The sequence below is a fragment of the Clupea harengus genome, unplaced genomic scaffold (genome assembly GCF_900700415.2).
Source record: "Clupea harengus unplaced genomic scaffold, Ch_v2.0.2, whole genome shotgun sequence".
In the NCBI taxonomy this organism is placed as follows: domain Eukaryota; kingdom Metazoa; phylum Chordata; class Actinopteri; order Clupeiformes; family Clupeidae; genus Clupea; species Clupea harengus.
This window is the reverse complement of record NW_024880116.1, coordinates 17,501-33,515: the sequence shown is the minus strand read 5'-3', so window position 1 is coordinate 33,515 and position 16,015 is coordinate 17,501. Positions and strand designations below refer to the sequence as shown.

The window sequence follows — 16,015 nt, the reverse complement described above, 5'->3', positions numbered from 1 at the left end:
AGGAATGTAACTGCTGTAAGTGCAAGTTAAAAACTAGTCGAAGTGCCAGTTAGGAAGGGAGGTGCTCTCTGAAGAGTTGGGTCTTCAAAAGCTTCTTTAAAGGTAGAGAGGGACGCCCCTGCTCTGGTAGTGCTAGGCAGTACGTTCCACCAACGTGGAACTACAAATGAAAATTCTGGATTGCCGTACTTGCACAGACGGCAGTGCCAAACGACGCTCACTAGACGAGCGCAGCATTCTGGTGTAGTCCTTTTATTTATTTTATGACATCACAGTGCCTTGTAGAATCATGACTATACATGTGAAACGTAATTGTTAATGACAAATATTCTCGTAATTATTATTATTATAATTATTTGAATCCGAGGATGTCTGTAGAGTTGATGTGAACGCAATCACCAACGATTTCTCACAAATTCATTAACACTTCTAACAGGGAGAGTTTTCTTAAATGCGATTCCTCAAAAAACCACAAGATGGCCAAGATGGCCATCTTGTGTTTTTTTAAGGAATCGCATTTGAGAAAACTCTGGCCGAGTTACGACTGCTATTTCGAGTTCGGAAAGTCTTCTGAAGTTCAGAACAAATCCCAGATGAGAAAACTTTCATGAATGCCAAATGTTTTCCTAAATACAATTCAGAAGAAATTCCTTCTTAAATTCTTCTTAACTGCGTTCGAGAATTAGGCCCATTATACCCTATGCCAATAGTGAGATAATCCACCCCCTCTAGACAATCACATGTTTATTTGCATTAGAAGATTTTATACAAATTTTAAGTGTTTTTAGTCAGGGTTTATTATTCAAATGGTCAAAATGTGCATTCAAAAGTTAGATGGAAACACAGCTAGTCATTAACCCCTCCCATCTTGAGAATACAGACTGCCATCATACTTACTGAGCCTTCTGAGATTCCTCCACTACTGGCTGAAGCCTGAGGAAAGCTTCATCAGATCTGATGTACTTCTTCAAGTCAAACACATCCAGCTTCTGTTCTGATGTCAGCAGCACAAACACTAGAGCTGACCACTGGGCGGGTGAGAGTTCAGCTCCAGAAAGTGTCCCAGCACTCAGGAAGCTCTGAACCTCTTCCACTAAGGAGTGATCATTGAGTTCATTCAGACAGTGGAAGAGGTTGATCACCCTTTCTGATGAAGGAACCTCCCTGATCTTTTCCTTAATGTAACTGATTGTTTCTTCATTGCCCTTCTTATTTCGTCCTCTCTGTAGTAGGCCATGCAGGAGAGTCTGGTTAGACTCCAGAGAAAGGCCAAGAAGGAAACGGAGGAATAGGTCAAAGCGTCCATCTTCATGCTCCAAAGCTTTGTCCACAGCACTCTTGTGTAAGATGATCATGGATTTGTGCACTGATCTCACTTGCCAAAGCTGAGAGCCTTTTCTGAGGGCTTGCTTTGGAGAAATTAGGTCTTTCCTTTTCATTATTAACATCAGAAGAGCATATAAAGCTGCAAGATACTCCTGGACACTTAAATGCACAAAGCAGAAAACCTTTCCTTGATAAAGCCCCTGATTCTTCTTGAAAGATCTGGGAGCAGATGCCAGAGCATACTGCTGCCTCTCTGACATCAATGCCAGACTCTTTTAGGTCTTCTTCATAAAAAATCAGATTACCCTTCTCTAACTGTTCATATGCCAACTTTCCAAGACCAAGGATAACTTTCTGGTTCCACTGTGGATCAAGGTCATGCACATTTTTAAACTTTAGGTTGCTCTGTTTGGTTTGAAAAATAAGGAAATAGGTATACATCTCTGTCAAAGTCTTTGGAATCTGTCCACCTCCTGAAGAGCCAAGAATCACAGCAAGAACAGTAGCAGCAATCCAGCAGAACACTGGTATGTGGCACATAATGTGGAGGCTCCTTGATAATTTGATGTGAGAGATGACTTTGCTGGCAAGATTCTGATCACTGATCCTCTTCCTGAAGTACTCCTCCTTCTGTGGGTCATTGAACCCTTGTACCTCTGTGACCCGGTCAACACAATCAGGAGGGATTTTATTGGCTGCTGCTGGTCGAGAGGTAATCCAAAGTAAAGCAGAGGGGAGCAGATTACCCTTGATGACATTTGTTAGGAGTACGTCCAATGAGGTGACCTCTGTCACATCAGTCAAACTTTCATTATTCTGAAAGTCTAGTTGGAGTCGACATTCATCCAGACCATCACAGATGAACAACACTTTGCACTTCCCTTGGCTGGGAAAAGTTAACTGCTTTATTTCTGTGAAGAAGTGGTGGAGGAGATCCATCAAAGAGAGCCGTCTTTCTCTCATGAGGTTGAGCTCCCTAAACAGTAATGGAAATATGAAGTGGATATCCTGGTTTTCTGTTCCCTCTGCCCAGTCCAGGATGAACTTCTGAACTGAGACAGTTTTACCAATGCCAGCAACTCCTTTTGTGACGACACTTCTGATTGGTTTGTCTTGGCCAGGTAAGGGTTTAAAGATGTCACTGCATTTGATTGATGTCTCCTGTCCAGCTGGTCTCTTGGATCTTAACTCAATCTGTCTGACTTCATGCTCTTCATTTACTTTTCCACTTCCTCCCTCTGTGATGTAGACCTCTGTGTAGACCTTGTCTAGAAGAGCAGAGCTTCCTTGCTTGGGTATTCCTTCAAAAACACTCTGGTACTTGCTCTTGAGATTTCTTTTCAGCTCAGTCTGACAAACTACATCCAGCACATCTATTTCACAAAATGGTAAAACATAATAATGTTTTGTAAGCCACTGACACCAAAATGTAATAATTACTTTTTTGCTAATGCAGCTTATTGATGCAAATACATACAAATGCAAGAGAAGGAAGAGTTCTTACTTTGTTGCAGTTTGTCAGCGAGATCTTTCAGCTTCATATTCCTAAGGAAGTGCAGTGCCATCTTCAGAGCCCCTTCTCTGGCATCACTCTCATCCTCCTCTTTACTCTCAAAGTTTCCTTGGTAATCTGGACTCAGCATCCTCTTGAATCTCTTAAGCTCATTCTTCACCAAGGTGATGATCTTCTCCTCTAACACCTAAAGCACAAATATCTGGTAACACTCTGCAGTGTATTGCATTACGGAGCACTGATACTTTACTTACATTTATATTAACCCTAAACCTGGTATATGTACTGTAAGTACAAAGTAATGTTCTATTACTTAATGATTCTCAGTATGACATATTCTATTACACTGCATTTATTAGCGTCATTACCATATTAAAAGTCCACTGTGAAAAAGTGAGACAGAAAATAATAACAGAATGCCAGGTAGCTAACCCTCCACACATATTAATATGGTTTATGCGTATATATCACCATGGCTGGTATTGGATTTGTTGTGGTGTTTTAAGAACACAGTAGAAACATGCTGCTGAATGAACTATATATAGGGTAGAGATGTAAACTACAGTTTCATCTAAAGTACAACATGTCAGCTGGACCCTGGGAGAGAGTAATGAGTTTAAAAACTACTGCATGACCAGTGCAGGACATTTAAGGCAGAAACTGGAACCCATGACTATATGTTAACAATGTTGCAGAACATTAAAAATGAACAAAGAAATGGAAAAAAAGGACTGAGCCCTTCTTACATGAGACAGTGTAAAGTGGAGACAGTGGAGCCTATGACCATATTTAAAAAATAACCGCTCAGTGAATTTTCCCATAGGATCATATTATTATATGAACGCTTGTCTGTCCGAAATATTAAATATCAACTCACAGCAGCCCACTTTATCCCTTATATGTATTTGTTGAACATGGACTATATTCTCTTTCCCTGGTAAAGTACTGATCCTTCTCTAAAGGTCTGGGTGATAATGCCAATGTGTACTGCTTCTCTGACATCAATGCCAGTCAGGTCTTCTTCATGAAAGATCAGACTGCCCTTCTCTAACTGGTCATAGGCTAACCTCCCAAGAGCAAGGAGACAGCAGTGGATTCACTGGTACTGTAACCATCGCTGGCTGCTCACTTGTGTGCAGTGGATTCACTGGTACTGTACCATCGCTGGCTGTTCTCTTGTGTGCAGTTTTCTTCATTGCTGTGAACTAAAAACTACGCACCTAAACTTCCACTGCTGATTGAAACTCCCTCCCTAATAGATCACTCTTTTTACTGGCCCATTGCACAGACTGTACTATTTATATCACTTTGCACTATCCTCACACACACAAGCACAAGTACTCTATCCTTGCACTATCCACACAAGCACATGAACACTATCTCCCTGCACTCTTTGCACTACTTTCCTCGTGAACATCAACACTGACACAACCAATGCACACTATAATATCTGTATAATATCTGTATACACCCCACTCCCTGTGAACATGTTCTCCCTATGTGTATTGTTTTTCTACTGTGATTCTACTGTGATTTGTGTATGTATGTTTGTGAGTTAAGTTAAGTGTATAAGCTACTGGATGACCTAAATTTCCCTCGGGATTAATAAAGTATCCATCTATCTATCTATCTCTATCTAATGTTTACAGAGGATACAAAAGAGGTCAATATGTAATATACACTTTGCCATTCAAAAGTTTTAAATAAATGTTTGTATTCATCAAATAGGGTGCAAAATGAAAAGAGAATGTTATGAAGGCAGTGCCAAGGCTGAAATAATGATTCCTGTTTGAAGCAACAATGTTGTGCTTTATGTAAGGGATAATGTATTGTCCGGAGGTCATTATCCAAAAATAAATCCTGACGGGGCGAACAGCACCCGTCGCGCAGCGGAGGGTTGTTGTGTTGTTTCGTCCTGAAGGGATTTATTTTTGGATAATGACCGACGGACAATACATTATCCCGCTTATTATACGGTTACTTGCCAAAAACGATAGAAGACATTCCTCCAAAATATCTCTTTTTAATGATTTAGTTGCCGTTTCATGATTTCTGCTAAGAAAAAATAGTTCTTCAAGCAAATAGAACTTTTAAGTTTCAGGTGTTGAGTAGCAACCCATTACTTGCTGACTTCAAATTACAATGAGTCTGTTATGTTAAATGACCGGACTACTTGCGGAAGGATATGAAATATGTGAATTAGAAGCACAAAACCCGTTGCCAATGACAGCGGTCAATATCTTTTCGCAGCGGTGAATATCAGGAAATATTCACCTGCGAACGTTGGGATAGCCCATTCAAATCAACGGTACTTTTTGGAACATTCTAAAGAGCCGTATAATAAATATACATGTATGTGTGTTTGGATGTCTATTGCTATAGGTTGTGCTTTAGATATACATGTATGTGTGTTTGTATGTCTATTGCTTTAGGTTGTGTGTGTGCTTGTATGTCTATTGCTATAGTGTTATTGGTTGTGGAGCACCTACAGAGTTCAGAGCTCAAGTTTGGCCACCGAATCTGGGAGCTCTTCATGGGCCTACCTATGTGTGTGTGTGTGTGGGGGGGGGGGGAGTGTTCCCCTGCTCTAGTGTTCCCTCACTCTAGTGTTCCCCTGCCTTGTTTTTTCCCTGTTTGTGTGTTTCCTCTTGTTTCCCCTTCGAAACTTCCGAGTGTTGTGTGTATTGGACATAATTCTTCTGTATGTTGTGTTCATTGGACGTTATTTGTCTGAGTTTTGTGATCATTGGACATTATACTTCTGAGTGTTGTGTTTTACTGAACATTATTCTTCTGAACGTTGTGTTTTACTGAACATTGAACTTCTGAGCGTTCTCCCCTGTTAAGCTCTTGTGTTCATCCCATTTATTCCCCTATTTCCCCTGTTACTGGCTGTTTCCACTCAACTCTGTCATATACCATATACGTGTATATACAGTATATAATATATAATATCATATTTATGTGAAGGGGCATAAGACTGACATGACACTGTCATAACCATAACATGACTCCCGTCATGAACATGAGGGAGTTTTTATTATGAATGTTCATGACTGTTGTTATTATGTCATATTTATGGTCAATCTTAGGTCATTTAAATTGGAAAATGTTATTTTCTTTCATAAACAAGTACATTAGTGAGTCATTCCACACTGTTGAGTGGTGGTGTATATGACTAATTATGAACATATACTCCATAGCAGCACTGCATTAAATATGTGCATCAAACCTGGAATATGTGCTTCAGATCCCCATGTTGACTCTGGGTGAACTGGTCACTGACAGCATCTGGTTTACATTCCTCCATTTGGCTTCTGGGGATGGAAAATCAAAGTGAAGAGTATTGTCTTTAACTAGGGAGCAAACCTTTAAACATCTAACCTTTAAACATCAACAAAAGCACAGTTGACCCTGATAAAAACTAGCCAGCCTGCTAACTGATATACTTTTATTTGGCAACACTGTGCTGTAAAACCTGGTCTTACATTTCCTCAGGGTTTCAAGCCTATATCAGAAACCTAGTGACTGAGTGGCGTATGAAAACAAAAGATGTGCTTATTCCAAAACCATACATCAAAACCTGTTAAAAACCTGCATCATGTGCCTTTCATGAAGATAATGTATCCAGATGTTTTTTTCCCTCTAAGATTCTTTCCCTCTGAGTCTGCACTCGTTCTGTCTGTTCTATGCTGTAATGACTTACTGTATTTCAGACCTTTTGTAATTTGATCTTTTAGGATTTGTAGTCTGATTGTATACTTCACAAATACTTTATTGGGTCTAAATTTATCTAAAGATTTGCTGAGATTCTTTATTTCCTGGCACAATATTTCGTCTCAATGCACTTCATGTTGACTATCGTGACAGTACAGCTTTTTAAGCTTTAACTTCATAAGTTGGAAGTTAATTAGTCACTCCTCTGACTGGCCCCTCTTCATGGACACACCAGTGGGTGTAGGTGACGGAGATCTCTCCTGATAGATTTGTCTATTAGAAAATAGCACCCATGAGTACGCCAATGAGCTCCTAGAATTATCTGAGTTTCTTTTTTTCTTGAGATTGTTTGTTTCTTGACCAATTATCTGGTTGTGACACTCTTAATTCACTATTGGTTGACTTCCTAACTAACCCTTCCTAGCTTACCCTTGACTTGAGTCTGTTTCATGGACTTGCCTTGATGCATCTGTAATATCTTTATTTTGGAAGTTGATGTAGCGTTCATGTGACCAGTCACTCTTCATGGACACACAAGTGGGCACAGGTGATGGAGGTCTCTCCTGACGGACGTGTCTATCACACAAAATAGCACCCATGATTTACTACAGAGGCATTTACACCCAAAATCTGACTGACTATTCTTAACAAGGAGAAGCTGGAAATGGAATGTTGGTATATTAAAATGAAATACAATTACAAAATATTCTTATTTTGATTTGGATATTTAAATTTAGCCATTGAACTGAACTGGCCAGAGTTTTAATGACGCTGCTGTGCTCACAATTCCATATGGAATGCAAGAGCGTATGAAATGTAGTTTTCTCTCCTCACTACTGTTAGATATTGGTGAGTTTCACATACCAGCCCATATCAATAGACCCCCTGACCCTAACCCATATCAATACACCACCTAACCCTAACCCTCCGTTTGAATAACACCAGGGGTCTGGAGCCAGAGCCTTTACACTTGATTCCTGGCCTTTGTCTACAGCCATGACCAGATGGTTGGAGCCAGGCATATTAGCATTTAGATGGCCAGGGTCAACTAGACCCCTCTGCCTGGCATTCACACCTCACATATCTCATTCCTCTCATTCCCCCACCTCTAAACTTTGAATTCAGATTAATGATCCATGTTTGTGTTCATTTGATCAAAGTCATTATACAGTGTAGGCCTATGTCATGTGTTCCACCAATGGTGCTGGACAGTGACTCATTTAGAATTTAGAATAATTATCCATATGTGTGTTCATTTGTTCAAACTCATTTTCATAAAGAGTAGGCCTACATCGTGTTGTTCACCAATGGACAGTGAATTGTTTTGAAAAGGGAAATTAACACACAGCATTTTGGCAATTCTTTTTTAAAGAGTAAACTATTAGCCTATATGGAGTACTCCTATACGTCCACTGAAAAGCACACAGAAACGATCCACAGAAACACATGGACATATTAGCTTCATTTAACATCACACATAATTCAGATGATGCATTACCTCTGTCCCTCTGGAGCGTCTCCTGGTGTTTCCATTGCTCAGCTTCTCTTCATGGACACACAACTGGCTTCAGTAGAAACAAGGAATCAAAACATTAATGTATCTGAAAACACATTACATTTCTTTTTGCAAAGATCTAGACTACTCCTATTGTAATCCGATTACTACGCATGACCATTTCGATCACCAAAACCATGATTTTCTGACGATACAATGGCTATTAAACTCAATGAAGGAGTCTCTTTTTTTCTCCGCTGGCGAGCAGGAGATGATCATGAACGCTTATGAAGAATACAAGACCATAATCATGGCAAAATCCAACAGCGCCACCGCTGCGAGAGCAAGACAAGAAGCTGTGTATGCGGGGATATCTATGTATGTATAGATTACGGCAAGTGTGATCTGGTATAGTGGGTAGCGCTGTTGGTTAGAAGTTGCAATGTTCCTAGTTCGATTCCCCTCACCTCCTTATTAAGTGCTGTTTTACATTTCCTTGAAAGTCGCTTTGAATAAAAGCGTCTGCTAAATGTAAATGTATTAATAAGAAATGCAATAAATTGAAGCAGTGAAAAGAAATTGTGTGTATTTCTCTCTATTCTTATCATGAGTCCACCTTAATCATTTTCTACAATAATGATATGCAATGGTGTACTAATAACACTGTCATATAATTATGAGTGCTTTGTTCTCCGCATCTCCGACACTACAAAAATGTACCAATCGCAAAAAACCGCAAGACAGTCAATGCTCAGCTGTGGTGTTAGCAATAAATGGCTCGAGAAGGTCTTGTAAATAAATTATTCCTTGTCGGCTGAATCTGTAGCGTTCATACAAGAACTCATCATGATGGAATAATGGATCTTGGTGACCGCGAAGAACTCTCTCACTATGAAGCGCCAATCTAACTAATATCGCTCCTTGGTCAATGGGATCTCTCCTTTTTCCGGGGGTGTGGCAACTTTATCCAGCTTCACTTAAATTAGCCTGCGCTGGAGCAGGTTAGAGCTAATTGATGGCTTGCTATGGTGATTTATCGAAGGTTGCTTCCACGAACCGAAAGGAGGGACTTATATTATCTCATCCTGAAAATGATCTCGGTAACTCGCTTAACGAGCTACGACGAATAGGACCCAGGTTCTATGGTTGGGCAGTCATGTTTATGCGGAAATCACCAATCGGGATCTAGGGAAGAAAGCGCCCTGGGAGTTGCGTAACTGGAGCCCTGGGCGATGTGGAAATCACTGGTCTGAAGTCGGAGGGAACAGAACGACCTGGAAATCGCGGAATGGTGAAGAAACCGGTCGGGAGCTGTAGTCATTGGATTTAGTTTGACAAGGTCCGACAGAGAAGTGATGAGTGTATATAGGGTGATATAGGGTGCAGGCGATTGGAAAGGTGACTGAAGTGCTGCTGGGAGAGTGAAAGTGACAGGCTGTAGCAGAGGTGTGTGAAGCTAAAGTTGAACAAGTTTGCACCTGCTGCTATGGTTGGGCAGTCATGTTGTTGTGTTCAGTACTTGTGGGCTACAGACAGCGCATGTTTTACTGTGAAGGAGGGCGGATGCTGGGTACAAGATGCGGTTCGTGTTGCGACCACCCAGTTGTGTGTTGCTGTTGTATACTGCTGCTGTCATGGAATGTCTGATGACACAGGTAATGCTGGGAGGTGGAGTTTATTGGGAGTAGCCAGTACACGGTGAAACACGGCTTTGAAGAACCTTTCCTCCAGCATTTAGAGACTTCAGCTCTCATCATAGCTTGACTTCAGTCAGGAACCTAAGCAGAAAAACGCAATTGTAGGGCCCAGAACAATTAAATAAAGGTATGGTAAAGACCCATATTGCTGTTTGAGATGATTTGTTTAATTCCAACACAAACACTTATTTTTATATTTATCTTCATATGTTACATAGATCCAGTTTTTGAGTCTAATGTCTACCGTCTTTGAGTTAGGACTTCAGTAAGGAACCCAAGGCCAGCTCTTATCATGGCTTCAGTTAGGAACCTAAGCTAAAAAGACTCTCTGACCGCTGCCTAAGTGTGAGATTGAGATGCATTCCATGTGATGCGCCAGCAAAAGCCATGCTGAACTGCATCAACCAATCAAAGACAGTGATGATGTCTCGTTCAGAGAGCAATACCAGCCAGAACATCGCATTGATTACCTGCAAGCTTTTGTTCTGTTATTGCATACATTTATAACAAGCCCACTGATGTAGTCAAGGTTCACACTGGAAAAACAAGTATTTTGTGTTCTAGCTGGGAACCAATTTTCAGGTTCCAAATCAATTTGATTTTGGTCAAACTGCTCTGAATGGTTCCAAATTTGGTGTGAACTGAACCGGAACCCGTTCCCTGCTGGTGGAAAAGGGTCTGGAGGAATTGGAGAAGTGGAAGGCCACTGAACTTAGACAGTTTATGCTCTACACTGTCCTGCAGGGAATTGTGCTAAATATGCTTTTCAGTCATTGCATGGCTTTAAATATGGAGACACTATTGCACACATAGACACATTAATCAGTCCCCCCACGATTTTGCGGGCCTTTTTTGAGATAGTTGCAGCCTAAAATTCCTGATTTCGCGGGAGCTTTTCCCAAAAAATTGCGGTGAAAGTCGCGATGTTTTTTGCGATGAAACTGCGGGAGCAAGTGAAAGTTGCTATCAAAAGTTGCAAATTTCCCTCTCTGTAATTATAATTGAGTTATTTGTTGAAAAATAAGTAATTAATAATCAAACAATCATTAAAGAACAAAACCATTGAGAAATGGTCCTCTAAATAACCTTACCAACATACCAAACAAAAGATTAGCAGGACTACAAAAAATGTAGCAAAATAGGCTGTACTGCCCTCTGCTTATTTAGGTCAGCAAAATGTATATTCCTTGTATTGTTGTTATGGAAACGAACACAGTATAGTATTGGACTTTTACTTTGACATCATTCAAATGTTCGTCTCGTGGGAATGGCAACAGCTGTTAGACAGTTATCTAGAAAACATGCTAAACACGTAACGGGAACAGTATATAGGCTTTACTTATCCACAACGAAGTGCACCTGCTGGTATTACAAAAGGACCACCAGTAAGACTGAATAAAATGTTATGAATATCTCAGCCTTCACATATAACGAAAAAAACAGCCTGTGTCACTGTGATCTGTCTTGTCGTCTGACGTCCGGCCGTTTCTGCCGCTCTCATTCTATGCCTATGTAGTGAGATGAATTCACCTATGCTCACGTCACTGCACTCGTTCAGCACACCTCAGTAATAAGTGGCCATTGCTTGGGTGTGGCTATAAAAGCCTGGAAGTGTGCAATATCTGGAGATTGTGAATCGCTACCTCCTGTGCAGAGTGGCTTCCTGTTTATCCCGTGGTAGGTTGTCTTCGCCTCTAAGCCAGTTGCGTGGAATTTATATCACACTGTGGACTAACTTCGTCCTTTATTGTAGCCTGGTGTTGTGATCATCTCCTCCTTCGCTGACCTCGAGAACGGTTGTTCACTCTAGTTCCAGTGAGGACGCACGTTCCCGCGGCAGCCCGTGTCTCCGAGTAACGTGGGTATTTTATTTAAATCTCCCTATTGGCATCATTTTACCTCCGTTAGGTTTTTAATTATGATTTGTGTTCTGCAGACACAACCCAGCCTGGTGGAGGGCTGGAGTCACCACACGAGCTGCTGTCTTGTCTTGTCGTTCTTTTGTTTTGGTTTATACGAGTTGTTTTGCGGTCCGTGTTTTATTTCAGTACCTGGGCATAGTCGTGCACAGCACGCGTTTATTCCTGTGTTCTGTTTATATCGTTTGCATGGGTATAGTTCTTTTAGTACTTCAGGTATCCTGTGAGAGGGGAATCTAACTTGCCTGTAGTTTCCCTGTATATGTGTGTTTGCCCTACAGCTGGGGTCGACTGGTGCTTTCATATTTTCTTTATCCCCTTTTGTTTGTATGAGCAGGCATTGTGCTATCCTGGAGGGGGGCTAGTCCCGTCACTGCATATTCACGTGTGATCATTGGTTGCTGTGTGGTTGCTGTGTCACTCTGGTCACTTTTCGTGTGCTGTGCCGTGTTTGCCTTCACAAGGGTGGTGTGAGTCCTGAAGCACACTTCCCAGTTAGCCTGCCGCCCCTCTAAGGTAAGTCTCTGCCTGCTATAGTTTGTTTCCCTTTAATTCCCTTCCCTAGCGTGTTTGTCAGCCCTGAACCTCAGGGTGCTGATTGTTTAAGCCCTTTTATTGATTATTAAATAAATGCCTTTTCTACTTTGACTAATCTCTCAGTCTGTCTAGGTCCATCCCTTCCTCTATAAGCATACACCTCATAATTACATATCTTTATAATAAATAACATCTTGTGGAATTCACCACTCTTGTGTGGTGTGTGTTTCGAACCTGTTCTCAAGGGCTGATGTGCCTATTAGGACATTTAGTTTAAATATTCTCTGGGTGCAATTCCCAGGGTGGCGTAGTTGGCTACTTAAACAGGGCTGTGGGGTTCCCCCTTATAGCTCCTGTTACAATCATTAATCGGTTTTGCTATCCTTGTTGATTTATTTTATCTGTTTAGGTGTTTATGTTCAATTTCATATATTAATTTAAAGTCACCCAATTTCAAGTAATCCATTCTTCTACACTAGCTGCTACCTTATCTTCAATCCGAAAGTAATGTTAAATCTTCATGGCAACAGCTCTCGAGGGTTTGGGAAATAATCGGATTTATTGCTTCCTTCATTATTCACAGCAAAATAAATAATGTTTTACATTTCATAGATCTATTACCAGACTATATGTAAAAAGGGCCATGCACACCTTGCGGAAAATTATAAAAAAAATTGAAGCCAGATCTATTTCTGAATATTCAGTGCGGACATGGGCTGCATTCAATTTCCATGTCTGGTGTAGTCATTCTCATTGTTTACAACGAATTAGAACTCTGCTAGTGTCTGCACAGTGTCCGCAGGGCAGAATTTCCGCCCTTGGTGTAGCCGCAGAAGGGAGTCAGTTGTGGGGTGACGACAATGATTTGTCAAATTTGCGGTAAAGTTGCGGTGATGTGATAAAATTGCAACGTCGCACTGAATTTGCAGGGAATCGTTGAATTTGCGTGAATTGGTGCGATAGCAACATCGCAAAATCCTGGAGGGTCTGATTAATCATAGACCTACAGTATGTATACCCACTCCTGATATACATTACACCAGCACTAGTGCACACATAGACCTACAGTATGTATACCCACTCCTGATATACATTACACCAGCACTAGTGCACACATAGACCTACAGTATGTATACCCACTCCTGATATACATTACACCAGCACTAGTGCACACATAGACCTACAGTATGTATGCCCACTCCTGATATACATTACACCAGCACTAGTGCACACATAGACCTACAGTATGTATGCCCACTGCTGATATGTGTGGTCAAACAAGGCCGGCACATATATATGGAGGAATTGCTTGTTTAGACAACCACATCGCCTTTAACTTTGAGACCTCTACCAGCTAAAAAGATGATGAAGTCAAAAAGCTGCTCCAGGAACAGGCGCGTGTTCAAGTAGTGAAGAAAAACAAATACATTTGGAAGATCCAAAATAATGTTTATATGATTGGCCCAAAATCATGCTGTGAAGTTTTAGTTTTTTTCAATTATCTCAGTTATTTCTCTTATCCAAATGTAAACCAAACAAACAAAAAATACTTGAAATTGTAATGAGTTTCATATATAGATCATCAGTTCAATAGTAAATCTATTCACCATTGAAGCAACCTATTATAATTTAAAAGTCATCTGTATACTGATCTATTGAGAGTGAATAACATCAGATGGTAAGTTTGGATGTAAGTGGAGTTTAGGCAGACGTAAGGAATATATGCGAACAGAATGTTGTAACCAACTAGGGAACCATATGGGAACGTTCTGTTTACATCACACACACCCCCTTTAGAATGTTGCAATGTCACCATAAAATGACCTAGATGGAACGTCCCCTTTGAACTGCATCACTTGGAAGTATAACAGGGCCAATGCCAAAATCACACAATAATTATGATGCTAGAATCTGCACTGCAATTCATTGGGGTTGTATATTTCGATTGAAAACTAAATTCCAGCATTCAAAATTCAACACACAAATATTCACCTCCCTAAGATACAGGTAAAAAAGACCAGATTGTTAAAAATATTGTCTTCATCATTCGGCAGATGATGTTTCAACTAGTGCTGTCAGTTTAACGCGTTATTAACGGCGTTATTAACGGCGTTAACGCAAACTCATTTTAACGCCGTTAACACTACTGAGTCCGAGCCTGTTTTTCACTCTCTTAGGTAGTCTGCCATGCCTTGATATTTTAGTTTATTTCACCTAACTAAAAACATTGAGGCAAAAGTGGCATGTATGATTATATTCTAGAATACCTCAGCAATAATAACATGGGAATGAAAGGAATGTAGTAAAAAAAGATTGAATTTAAATCAAATCTAAACAAACCCTTCCAAAAACATACTTTCAGAGGTGCTCAGACTTTGTACAAAAAATACATTGTAAAGATTTTGGAGCAAGGCTTTTGAACTCTGAACTTTGTAAACATAAGTGTTAGTTTTACAAAGGTGAGTTTAGCATTTAGAAAGTGTGTGTGGTTTCACTACTATATATTTATAATTTTAGAGTGACCTGTACCTTTTCAAAACTAGTGTCCCTACAAATGCATATTGATGAGTTAGGTGTAAACACACCTGGGACACCTCAGACAAGAACAATGGCCCTTACCTAATGGCCCTGGAATGTCTTTGTGGCCCGTACCCCCCACAGGATTTCTTGACACACCATGGCCCAATAGAGATCACTGAATTACCATACCCTTATCATATGAATAGCTGTCATTTGCTAATGGGCGGGTCGTTAGGAGCTGAAACCTCACTCAGAGACTGAAAAGTGCAAGAGACTAGTCCTATTCTCCTTACAAAGTGCTTATTTATATATTTGTTTCAAACTGTGTAAATTTGAAAAGAAAAGGGTTCAAGGTTTCTGGGGGTGTAATTTCTATGTCTCTCCGACAAAAACTGGCTGAGCTTTAAAAGCAATTCCCCATAAAAACCACCATATCCCTGCACAGGGAGCGTGGACTTCAGAGGGTTAATTTTTTTATCGCGAGATTAACGCGATTTTTTTTTAATATTTTTTTTTTTTTAGATTAACATTCTTTTTGGCCTCGCAGACTGTGTAGTAGGCTAACGTTACGGTTTGAGTGAATGGTGAGCGCGATACGGCGAAATGTATGATAAAAAGCTTCTGAATGGAAAGTTTACTTTTAAAAGTTGTGTTGTGCAAAAGAAGCGAGCTTCACTGTTGTCTGAAAATGTCAACAGGCAGCTGGCTGAAAGCAAAGAAGTAGTAGGCTTACCTTTTATTGGTAACCTAACTGTTACAGTTCACTGTTTCTGAAATAAAAGGCCTGACTGCTATGTTCCCAGCAAACTTGGAAAAAAGAAAATATTAAGCCATGGTTTAATTGCACTATAGGCTGAGTCCTTGTTTACCTGAAATGTGCACTTCATAATTTTATTTTGTACCGCCCTGTTTGGCAATGTTGGTTTTCAATAAAAAAAAAAACATTTGCATAAAGCAAGCCAATCCACTTTTCAATGTTGATAAGGGCATTAAAATGAAAATAAAATGATGGAAAAAATAAATAAACTAAGGGACATTTAGAATAGATAAAAATTTGCGATTAATCGCGATTCATTTTGAGTTAACTATGACATAAATGCGATTAATCGCGATTAAATATTTTAATCGTTTGACAGCACTAATTTCAACCCATTGTTTTTAAACCTCACAAAATGTAGGTATTGTGATCCGGGTAATCAGAGGAAGAGCAGTGGATTGCCGAGAGACCTACACTCAACTGCAGGAGCAAGAACGCTAAGTGTGACGGATGGATGGCAAAAGGGGTCCATTC

General features: G+C 40.2%; 1 pseudogene; it reads right to left on the bottom strand.

The window, feature by feature from the left end:
• Nucleotides 1-864: 864 nt before the first annotated feature.
• Nucleotides 865-6,270, bottom strand: LOC122131299 (annotated as a pseudogene).
• Nucleotides 6,271-16,015: the final 9,745 nt, after the last annotated feature.